Source organism: Drosophila takahashii, unplaced genomic scaffold (assembly GCF_030179915.1).
Source record: "Drosophila takahashii strain IR98-3 E-12201 unplaced genomic scaffold, DtakHiC1v2 scaffold_26, whole genome shotgun sequence".
NCBI lineage: Eukaryota > Metazoa > Arthropoda > Insecta > Diptera > Drosophilidae > Drosophila > Drosophila takahashii.
The window spans coordinates 44,755-57,627 of record NW_027221706.1 but is presented as its reverse complement, the minus strand read 5'-3'; the positions used below and the strand labels follow the sequence as shown (position 1 = coordinate 57,627).

The 12,873-nt window shown below is 32.7% G+C and overlaps 3 non-coding genes across 3 annotated transcripts; all 3 read right to left on the bottom strand.

Moving 5' to 3' along the window:
• Positions 1-2,916: 2,916 nt before the first annotated feature.
• Positions 2,917-6,872, bottom strand: LOC138914527 (large subunit ribosomal RNA). Its single transcript, XR_011420372.1, has one exon. It is a non-coding gene; the product is annotated as a large subunit ribosomal RNA (ribosomal RNA).
• A 398-nt stretch (positions 6,873-7,270) lies between these two features.
• LOC138914532 (5.8S ribosomal RNA) lies at positions 7,271-7,449 on the bottom strand. Its single transcript, XR_011420376.1, has one exon. It is a non-coding gene; the product is annotated as a 5.8S ribosomal RNA (ribosomal RNA).
• A 623-nt stretch (positions 7,450-8,072) lies between these two features.
• Positions 8,073-10,067, bottom strand: LOC138914525 (small subunit ribosomal RNA). The gene has a single exon (XR_011420370.1). It is a non-coding gene; the product is annotated as a small subunit ribosomal RNA (ribosomal RNA).
• Between the last annotated feature and the right edge of the window lie 2,806 nt (positions 10,068-12,873).

Here is a 12,873-nt window from a genome sequence, read left to right as displayed (position 1 = left end):
TTGTATGTCAATGTATATTTTATTATACATTTTTTTTTCTTTATACATATAATATGGTATTTCCATATCGCTATAATTGAATTATATGTATAAGATATCATTTATATATAGCATTGCCAAATAATATGATAAACATAAATTTTGAACAATACGGCCGGTCGGCGAGCACTGCCTCCCTATATATGTTTTTGGCCACGACGTCTAAATATTGGGTATTTTTCGTACTGCGGCCCCGTGTATGTAAATTGTGCATATTTCGTACTGATGCCTACTTTTCTATATGACTCATTATTTTCTTACATATCAATATAACTTCTTTTATTTCAATATTCAAGTAATTTCTTTATTTGCCATATCAATATAAAATATTTTTGGTCATATTTATATAATCTATATGCCGTATCCATATAATGAATACGGCATATCCATACAACTAGCCATATTTGTATGTCAATGTATATTTTATTATACATTTTTTTTCTTTATACATATAATATGGTATTTCCATATCGCTATAATTGAATTATATGTATAAGATATCATTTATATATAGCATTGCCAAAATAATATGAAAAACATAAATTTTGAACAATACAACCGGTCGGCGAGCACTGCCTCCCTATATATGTTTTTGGCCACGACGTCTAAATATTGGGTATTTATCGTACTGCGGCTCCGTGTATGTAAATTTGCCATATTTCGTACTGATGCCACCATATCCATATAACTTATTTTTTGTTCTATATCTATATAATTAATTTTTTTCCATACCTATAACTATTAAACTAATTTTTTTTCCATATCCATACTTGAACTTATTATTTTTCCCATATCCATATAACTCGTTTTTTCCATATCCACACTAGAATTTAGTATTTATCCCATATCCATATAAATCATTATTTACCATATCAATATAAATAATATTTTCCATATTCATACTAGAACTTATTATTTCTTTAATATTCATATAACTCAATATTTTTTCATATCCATACTAGAACTTATTCTTTTTCCCATATCCATACTAGAACTTATAAATTTTCCCATATTCATATAACTAATTTTTTCATATCCATACTAGAACATTATATTTTTGCCATATCTATATAACTCATTTTATTCCATATCCATACTAGAACTTATTATTTCTTTAATATCCATATAACTTAATATTTTTCCATATCCATACCAGAACTTTTTATTTTTCCCATATCCATAGAACTAATTTTTTTCATATCCATACTAGAACCTAATTTTCTTCCTATATCCATATAACTTATTATTTACTATTACATATAATTAATTTTTTCCATATCCATACTAGAGCTTATTATCTCTTCAATATCCATAAAACTCAATATTTTTTCATATCCATACTAGAACTGATTATTTTCCCATATCCATACTAGAACTCAGTATTCTTCCCATATCCATACTACAACTTAGTATTTTTCCCATATGCATATAACTCATTATTTAGCATATCAATATAACTAATTTTTTCCATATCCATACTAGAACTTATTATTTCTTTAATATCCATATAACTCAATATTTTTTATATCCATACTAGAACTTATTATTTTTCCCATATCCATACTAGAACTTATAAATTTTCCCATATTCATATAACTAATTTTTTTCATATCCATACTAGAACATTAAATTTTTTGCCATATCTATATAACTCATTTTATTCCATATCCATACTAGAACTTATTATTTCTTTAATATCCATATAACTCAATATTTTTTCATATCCATACTAGAACTTATCATTTTTCCCATATTCATATAACTCATTTTTCCATATCCATACTAGAACTCTGTATTCTTTTCCATATCCATATAACTCATTTTTTTTTTCATATCCATACTAGAACTTATTATTTTTCCCATATCCACATAACTCATTTTTTTCATATCCATACTAGAACTTGTTATTTTTCCCATATCCATATAACTCATTTTTTTTCATATCCATACTAGAACTTAATATTATTTTCATATCCATATAACTCATGTTTGGACTTGGAATATTTTTATACACGTCACTAATAGGATGACGATTCAGTTGGCTACCTTAAGAGGTACATATACTTGCATATGTCTCTTACTTGTATGTTCGGACTTAGAATATTTTTATACACGTCACTAATAGGATGACGATTCAGTTGGCTACCTTAAGAGGTACATATACTTGCATATGTCTCTTACTTGTATGTTCGGACTTAGAATATTTTTATACACGTCACTAATAGGATGACGATTCAGTTGGCTACCTTAAGAGGTACATATACTTGCATATGTCTCTTATTTGCATGTTCGGACTTAGAATATTTTTATACGCGTCACTAATAGGATGACGATTCAGTTGGCTACCTTAAGAGGTACATATACTTGCATATGTCTCTTCATTGTATGTTCGGACTTAGAATATTTTTATACACGTCACTAATAGGATGACGATTCAGTTGGCTACCTTAAGAGGTACATATACTTGCATATGTCTCTTACTTGTATGTTCGGACTTAGAATATTTTTATACACGTCACTAATAGGATGACGATTCAGTTGGCTACCTTAAGAGGTACATATACTTGCATATGTCTCTTACTTGTATGTTCGGACTTAGAATATTTGTATACACGTCACTAATAGGATGACGATTCAGTTGGCTACCTTAAGAAGTACATATACTTGCATATGTCTCTTATTTGCATGTTCGGACTTAGAATATTTTTATACGCGTCACTAATAGGATGACGATACATATGGCTACCATTGTTAAATATATTTAAATAAAATTTATTTAAATATAATTATTATTTTATATATATATATTTTATATATATATATATTCTGACTTAAAAAAGCCAAACAAAATAAACACAATTAAATTTATGTTTATTATCGAATCATCAAGCAAAGGATAAGCTTCAGTGGATCGCAGTATGGCAGCTGCTCAACCACTTACAACACCTTGCCTGTTACAAAAGTCGTTTACAATTGATTCTAGGCTTTGTCATTGTATTAAATAATGCTTTTATATGTAACTAGCGCGGCATCAGGTGATCGAAGATCCTCCCAATTTACTATGTTACAAATTACATTGGCATCACATCCATTGTCGTTTATAAAGTAAATTATAAACTTTAAATGGTTTAGAAGCCATACAATGCAAATTGCCCCTTATTTATCATTGCAGTCCAGCACGGATACGACCTTAGAGGCGTTCAGGCATAATCCAACGGACGTAGCGTCATACCACTGTTCGCTCGAACAAGTATTGTGCCATTGGTCCGTACCTGCGGTTCCTCTCGTACTACGCAGGAATGCTGTCGCAACAACGTTTTGTCATTAGTAGGGTAAAACTAACCTGTCTCACGACGGTCTAAACCCAGCTCACGTTCCCTTGCATGGGTGAACAATCCAACGCTTGGTGAATTTTGCTTCACAATGATAGGAAGAGCCGACATCGAAGGATCAAAAAGCGACGTCGCTATGAACGCTTGGCCGCCACAAGCCAGTTATCCCTATGGTAACTTTTCTGACACCTCTTGTTAAAAACTCTTTAAACCAAAAGGATCGATAGGCCGAGCTTTTGCTGTCCCTGTGTGTACTGAACACCGAGATCAAGTCAGCATTTGCCCTTTTGCTCTATGTGTGGTTTCTGTCCGCACTGAGCTGGCCTTGGGACACCTCCGTTATTATTTGAGAGATGTACCGCCCCAGTCAAACTCCCTACCTGGCAATGTCCTTGAATTGGATCATACCTGAGTAATTGGAGTTATACCAAATTTTCAAATCAAAAATACATAAATGCACCGTTTTATTAAAGAATTTGTTTGCGATTATATAACAAACTCGTGATACTTTGATCAAGAAGCTTGCATCAAAACCCAATACCATAAGATATAATAAATATATCCGTATAATGGCTAGGAAATGATACACGTTCCATTTAATCAAGTAAGTAAGGAAACAATAAGAGTAGTGGTATTTCATTGACGATACCAAACCGAAGTCTAATATCTCCCACTTATTCTACACCTCTTATGTCTCCTTACACTGCCAGATTAGAGTCAAGCTCAAAAGGGTCTTCTTTCCCCGCTAATTATTCCAAGCCCGTTCCCTTGGCTGTGGTTTCGCTAGATAGTAGATAGGGACAGTAGGAATCTCGTTAATCCATTCATGCGCGTCACTAATTAGATGACGAGGCATTTGGCTACCTTAAGAGAGTCATAGTTACTCCCGCCGTTGACCCGCGCTTACTTGAATTTCTTCACTTTGACATTCAGAGCACTGGGCAGAAATCACATTGTGTCAACACCCGCTAGGGCCATCACAATGCTTTGTTTTAATTAGACAGTCGGATTCCCCAAGTCCGTGCCAGTTCTGAATTGATTGTTAATTGATAATCGTTATAATTAATAAGAACTAATTGGTTTGACCCAATTAGTATTCTTAAAAATTTTAGCAAGAAAGTTCCACAATTGGCTACGTAACTAACTATCCGGGAACAAGTAACTAACATAAATGCTAGAAACTCTATTTACCCAGAACGAGCACATAAACCATGTTATTGTTTCCCAATCAAGCCCGACTATCTCAATCTTCAGAGCCAATCCTTATCCCGAAGTTACGGATCTAATTTGCCGACTTCCCTTACCTACATTATTCTATCGACTAGAGACTCTTCACCTTGGAGACCAGCTGCGGATATTGGTACGGCCTGTTGAGAAGTTTGCGTGTCCCCACCATAAATTTTCAAGGTCCGAGGAGAAAATATCGACACAACAGTATATGTCATGCTCTTCTAGCCCATCTACCATATCTCTCTGCGAAAGACTTCCATGGTAGTACGGCTATAAAACAGAAAAGAAAACTCTTCCGATATCTCTCGACGGCTTCTTTATGGTCGTTCCTGTTGCCAGGATGAGCACGAGGCCCATATTTAATAACAAACGGATACTCAACAGGTTACGGAATTGGAACCGTATTCCCTTTCGTTCAAAATTATTCAAGTATATTATATTAGCTTGATTTGTATATATTGCGTTTTTGGTTTTACTTGAAAATTTTCGGCTTTCGCCTTGAACTTAGGACCGACTAACTCGTGATCAACCACTGTTCACACGAAACCCTTCTCCACTTCAGTCCTCCAAGGTCTCATTCGATTATTTGCTACTACCACCAAGATCTGTACCAATGGCAGCTCCATGCAGGCTTACGCCAAACACTTCTACGCATACCATTGTACCTTCCTACTCACTAAAGTTTCAAAATTTATATCACAAGTAATATAAATCATCTACTTTAGCGGTAATGTATAGGTATACAACTTAAGCGCCATCCATTTTAAGGGCTAGTTGCTTCGGCAGGTGAGTTGTTACACACTCCTTAGCGGATTTCGACTTCCATGATCACCGTCCTGCTGTTTTAAGCAACCAACGCCTTTCATGGTATCTGCATGAGTTGTTAATTTGGGCACCGTAACATTACGTTTGGTTCATCCCACAGCGCCAGTTCTGCTTACCAAAAGTGGCCCACTGGGCACATTATATCATAACCTTAAACTTCATATCAAGAAAGTTAAGGTTCTTACCCATTTAAAGTTTGAGAATAGGTTAAGATCGTTTCGACCCTAAGGCCTCTAATCATTCGCTTTACCAGATAAGATTATTTTATATAATATTAAAATGCACCAGCTATCCTGAGGGAAACTTCGGAAGGAACCAGCTACTAGATGGTTCGATTGGTCTTTCGCCCCTATACTCAATTCTGACAATCGATTTGCACGTCAGAACTGTTTCGGTCTTCCATCAGGGTTTCCCCTGACTTCAACCTGATCAAGTATAGTTCACCATCTTTCGGGTCACAGCATATATGCTCAAGGTACGTTCCAGTTAGAGGCATAAATAATATAAATATCATTATACATAACTATATAGAACGCCCCGGGATTGTGTTAATTAGCTATAAATAGTTAAAAAACTAATCCCATTATTAGTCAAGTTAATTACGCTATTAGGTTTATATCCCAATAACTTGCACATATGTTAGACTCCTTGGTCCGTGTTTCAAGACGGGTCCCGAAGGTATCCTGAATCTTTCGCATTGTTAATCCTACAAGTGCATATAATAAACACAAAAATCAATGATAATCATGCCATTATATAATTCCGAAAAATTAACGCACTGTATTCATATAAATCTATCAGCACTTTATCAAATTAATAACATTTATTCTGTGTTAAAATGCAAGCAATTTAATTTGAATAAACTATAAGTTATATTTTATGATAAATTTGGTATGCTAATAGATTACAATGTCCTTATATGGAAAAAATGCACACTATTATCATAATATTGTTTAAATATTACAATTTTAATGATGAATTTTCCATAACGGATATTCAGGTTCATCGGGCTTAACCTCTAAGCAGTTTCACGTACTGTTTAACTCTCTATTCAGAGTTCTTTTCAACTTTCCCTCACGGTACTTGTTTACTATCGGTCTCATGGTTATATTTAGTTTTAGATGGAGTTTACCACCCACTTAGTGCTGCACTATCAAGCAACACGACTCTTTGGAAACATCATCTAGTAATCATTAACGTTATACGGGCCTGGCACCCTCTATGGGTAAATGGCCTCATTTAAGAAGGACTTAAATCGTTAATTTCTCATACTAGAATATTGACGCTCCATACACTGCATCTCACATTTGCCATATAGACAAAGTGACTTAGTGCTGAACTGATTTCTTTTCGCTCGCCGCTACTAAGAAAATCCTTGTTAGTTTCTTTTCCTCCCCTAATTAATATGCTTAAATTCAGGGGGTAGTCCCATATGAGTTGAGGTTGTATATAACTTTTATTTGCAATTAATTCTTTATATATAATGATAAAACATTTTATTAAATTCGTTTAAAGCTGACGTATATATATATTAATGGCATTTATTTGTAACGAATTAACGAAGAATAATAATATTGTCAACGTTTTTCATATTTCAAATCATTAATAAGAGACAATTCTAGATAATATTTTATGCTAGACATTTCTCAGTATTATTTGATTGAAAAAGAAAATATTCCTCTTCGTTTTTCTCAAAGTTTAATTACTATTGTGAGATAATGTTTTTCATATATTTGTTAATATTATGAATAAAATAATTAAATTATTTTTATCCAATAATATACCATATGCTTATAAAATTTTATTATAAAATTTGTATAAACAACTTAATTAGCATAGTCTTACAACCCTCAACCATATGTAGTCCAAGCAGCACTATAAAATTAATTAAAGTACATAACAGCATGGACTGCGATATGCGTTCAAAATGTCGATGTTCATGTGTCCTGCAGTTCACACGATGACGCACAGTTTGCTGCGTTCTTCATCGACCCATGAGCCGAGTGATCCACCGCTTAGAGTTTTATAATATTGGTTTTAAATTTGGTCAAATATGTTTTTATTGAAAGAAATTAAAAATACACCATTTTACTGGCATATATCAATTCCTTCAATAAATGTATTTATATACCTAAAATAAATGCTGCGAAATGTCTTAGTTTTATATAAACAATATATATCAAAGTATTATTTGTAATGGCATTTGTTTGTTAATATATATTGATAATTTTATATAAAACATTAACCTGAAACCAGGTACAACATTGTATATTTTAGGTTGTTGCATTATCCAATGTATGATCATCATCAAATTAGTTGGCCAATACATCTCGCAACGCGTGTATATTATGGTCCATATACACACAAAAGTTTATAATAAATATATAAAATATATTTTATTATATTAATAATTCGATTTGCTTGTTCGAATTTTATGTTTGTTTCTATTTAATTTATTTGTAATAATATTATATTATTACAATATTTCGATTTGCTTGTTCGAAATTTATTTGATCTTTTACTTTTAAGATCATATTTTTGGTATAATTATTATTATAATTATTATGTATATATATATATATATTGGTAATTTGTATTAAATTTGTATTAACAAATTTTTTTATTAACGGTAAGGATATTATACAATAATGATCCTTCCGCAGGTTCACCTACGGAAACCTTGTTACGACTTTTACTTCCTCTAAATAATCAAGTTCGGTCAACTTTTGCGAAACAACCGTAACACACAAGGCGTCACAGTGATCACGTCCGGAGACCTCACTAAATAATTCAATCGGTAGTAGCGACGGGCGGTGTGTACAAAGGGCAGGGACGTAATCAATGCGAGTTAATGACTCACACTTACTGGGAATTCCAAGTTCATGTGAACAGTTTCAGTTCACAATCCCAAGCATGAAAGTGGTTCAGCGGTTTACCCGGACCTCTCGGTCTAGGAAATACACGTTGATACTTTCATTGTAGCGCGCGTGCAGCCCAGGACATCTAAGGGCATCACAGACCTGTTATTGCTCAATCTCATTATTGCTAGACGCAATTTGTCCATTTAAGAAGCTAGTGTCCTTATAATGGGACAAACCAACAGGTACGGCTCCACTTATATAAACACATTCAAACACAATAAACATTTTACTGCCACCATGAATGAAGGCTATATAAGCTTCAACACCATAATCCTGAAGATATCTATTTAATATATTTGAGTCTCGTTCGTTATCGGAATTAACCAGACAAATCACTCCACGAACTAAGAACGGCCATGCACCACCACCCATAGATTCGAGAAAGAGCTATCAATCTGTCTTACACACTTATGTTCGGACCTGGTAAGTTTTCCCGTGTTGAGTCAAATTAAGCCGCAGGCTCCACTCCTGGTGGTGCCCTTCCGTCAATTCCTTTAAGTTTCAGCTTTGCAACCATACTTCCCCCGGAGCCCAAAAGCTTTGGTTTCCCGGGAAGCGACTGAGAGAGCCATAAAAGTAGCTACACCCAATTGCTAGCTGGCATCGTTTATGGTTAGAACTAGGGCGGTATCTGATCGCCTTCGAACCTCTAACTTTCGTTCTTGATTAATGAAAACATCTTTGGCAAATGCTTTCGCTTAAGTTAGTCTTACGACGGTCCAAGAATTTCACCTCTCGCGTCGTAATACTAATGCCCCCAAACTGCTTCTATTAATCATTACCTCTTGATCTGAAAACCAATGAAAGCAGAACAGAGGTCTTATTTCATTATCCCATGCACAGAATATTCAGGCATTTGAAGCCTGCTTTAAGCACTCTAATTTGTTCAAAGTAATTGTACCGGCCCACAATAACACTCGTTTAAGAGCACTAATGCAGGTTTTTAAATAGGAGGAACATATGAAAAAATACAAGTATTTAAACACATATAAGAACTCCACCGGTAATACGCTTACATACATAAAGGTATAGTACTAACCACAATTGTAAGTTGTACTACCCGTATGAAGCACAAGTTCAACTACGAACGTTTTAACCGCAACAACTTTAATATACGCTATTGGAGCTGGAATTACCGCGGCTGCTGGCACCAGACTTGCCCTCCAATTGGTCCTTGTTAAAGGATTTAAAGTGTACTCATTCCAATTACAGGGCCTCGGATATGAGTCCTGTATTGTTATTTTTCGTCACTACCTCCCCGAGCTGGGAGTGGGTAATTTACGCGCCTGCTGCCTTCCTTAGATGTGGTAGCCGTTTCTCAGGCTCCCTCTCCGGAATCGAACCCTGATTCCCCGTTACCCGTTGCAACCATGGTAGTCCTAGATACTACCATCAAAAGTTGATAGGGCAGACATTTGAAAGATCTGTCGTCGGTACAAGACCATACGATCTGCATGTTATCTAGAGTTCAACCAATATAACGATCTTGCGATCGCTTGGTTTTAGCCTAATAAAAGCACATGTCCCATAAGGTTCATGTTTTAATTGCATGTATTAGCTCTAGAATTACCACAGTTATCCAAGTAACTGTTAACGATCTAAGGAACCATAACTGATATAATGAGCCTTTTGCGGTTTCACTTTTAATTCGTGTGTACTTAGACATGCATGGCTTAATCTTTGAGACAAGCATATAACTACTGGCAGGATCAACCAGAATAATGTTTTCGTTCATATTTCATTCATATTTTTTGAATAGAAATTAGTAATATAAATATAATAGATTTTATTTCCATTTTATATGTTCGGTTTTTCTTAAATATTGATTTTAATTCAATATTTTTTTTTTGCTTTGTGAAATAATTCTATTTTAATTCGAATACGGCCATTTTTATATGGCATTCGTATACGTTCTTTAATTTTTACTTGTTTCGCCACTAATATAACAAGTTTATAATTGATGTTAAAGAAAAAGTACAACTTTTTTATAACACAATTTTCAATATATATTGTTCTTTCTATAAGTTTTTATTATATTATATATACATATTTCATTCTAAAATATCATTTTTGTTCAACATACATAATTATTGTATCCACACATGTACAATTTTTGTTTAACCAATATAAATATTGAGTTAAATCATTTGCATTTTGATGATAAATTTAAAATTTATCTTTTCCATATAACTCTCTGGTAATATATGATATAAAACCGAGCGCATATGAAATTATTTTGATCACTAATATTGCAATTATATTTTATTATAATGCTTTTTGTAAACACATTGTACCGGCAAGCGATACTCTGTGCCCAAACGACAGGGGATATAATAATTTAATATAAATTATCATATATACCTGCCACCAAAGATTAACGATAAAAGTCGGAAACAATTTGTTATTCTATATATAATAGAAACTTGACCTCTGTTTCACTTTATTATCATGGGTTTATAATATTAACCGCGTAGCCAAGTCTTAATTTCATTTAAGAAACAAATTTATACGGATAATATTTTGATTTTAATATATGTTGTTCTATTGATAACAAAAGTATATATTATAATATATTTTGTTCAATAGTAGATGGACTACTTACTGTACCATCCTTATTTTTTATTATTATTGATATACATTATATTGACAACAGCATATGATATTCATATGGTTTGTTCAATAATTAATTGGTGGACAACCACTGACCATCCTATAGTAGTTTTTGGCCACGACGTCTAAATATCGAAATTATTTAATTCCGTTTGCCACCCATACGATAGATATTAACTATCTATAATAATAATGTGTACGCATAAAATATTATATGTATATATATAGACCAACAGACAAGCACTTCACCCTATAGTAGTTTTTGGCCACGACGTCTATATATCGGGCATATTTAATTCTCTTTGCCACCCAACCAAAGATATTCACTTTTTTATATAAAGTATTATTTGATCATATTAATATAACCAATTATTTCTGCCATATTCATATAATTTCTTTATGAATTATTTTTTGGTCATATCCATATAATCTATATGCCGTATCCATATAATGAATACGGCATATCCATACAACTAGCCATATTTGTATGTCAATGTATATTTTATTATACATTTTTTTTCTTTATACATATAATATGGTATTTCCATATCGCTATAATTGAATTATATGTATAAGATATCATTTATATATAGCATTGCCAAAATAATATGATAAACATAAATTTTGAACAATACGGCCGGTCGGCGAGCACTGCCTCCCTATATATGTTTTTGGCCACGACGTCTAAATATTGGGTATTTTTCGTACTGCGGCCCCGGTGTATGTAAATTGGGCATATTTCGTACTGATGCCAACATATCTATATGACTCATTATTTTCTTCCATATCAATATAACTTCTTTTATTTCCATATTCAAGTAATTTCTTTATTTGCCATATCAATATAAAATATTTTTTAGTCATATTTATATAATCTATATGCCGTATCTATATAATGAATACGGCATATCCATACAACTAGCCATATTTGTATGTCAATGTATATTTTATTATACATTTTTTTTCTTTATACATATAATATGGTATTTCCATATCGCTATAATTGAATTATATGTATAAGATATCATTTATATATAGCATTGCCAAAATAATATGATAAACATAAATTTTGAACAATACGGCCGGTCGGCGAGCACTGCCTCCCTATATATGTTTTTGGCCACGACGTCTAAATATTGGGTATTTTTCGTACTGCGGCCCCGGTGTATGTAAATTGGGCATATTTCGTACTGATGCCAACATATCTATATGACTCATTATTTTCTTCCATATCAATATAACTTCTTTTATTTCCATATTCAAGTAATTTCTTTATTTGCCATATCAATATAAAATATTTTTTGGTCATATTTATATAATCTATATGCCGTATCCATATAATGAATACGGCATATCCATACAACTAGCCATATTTGTATGTCAATGTATATTTTATTATACATTTTTTTTCTTTATACATATAATATGGTATTTCCATATCGCTATAATTGAATTATATGTATAAGATATCATTTATATATAGCATTGCCAAAATAATATGATAAACATAAATTTTGAACAATACGGCCGGTCGGCGAGCACTGCCTCCCTATATATGTTTTTGGCCACGACGTCTAAATATTGGGTATTTTTCGTACTGCGGCCCCGGTGTATGTAAATTGGGCATATTTCGTACTGATGCCAACATATCTATATGACTCATTATTTTCTTCCATATCAATATAACTTCTTTTATTTCCATATTCAAGTAATTTCTTTATTTGCCATATCAATATAAAATATTTTTTGGTCATATTTATATAATCTATATGCCGTATCCATATAATGAATACGGCATATCCATACAACTAGCCATATTTGTATGTCAATGTATATTTTATTATACATTTTTTTTCTTTATACATATAATATGGTATTTCCATATCGCTATAATTGAATTATATGTATAAGATATC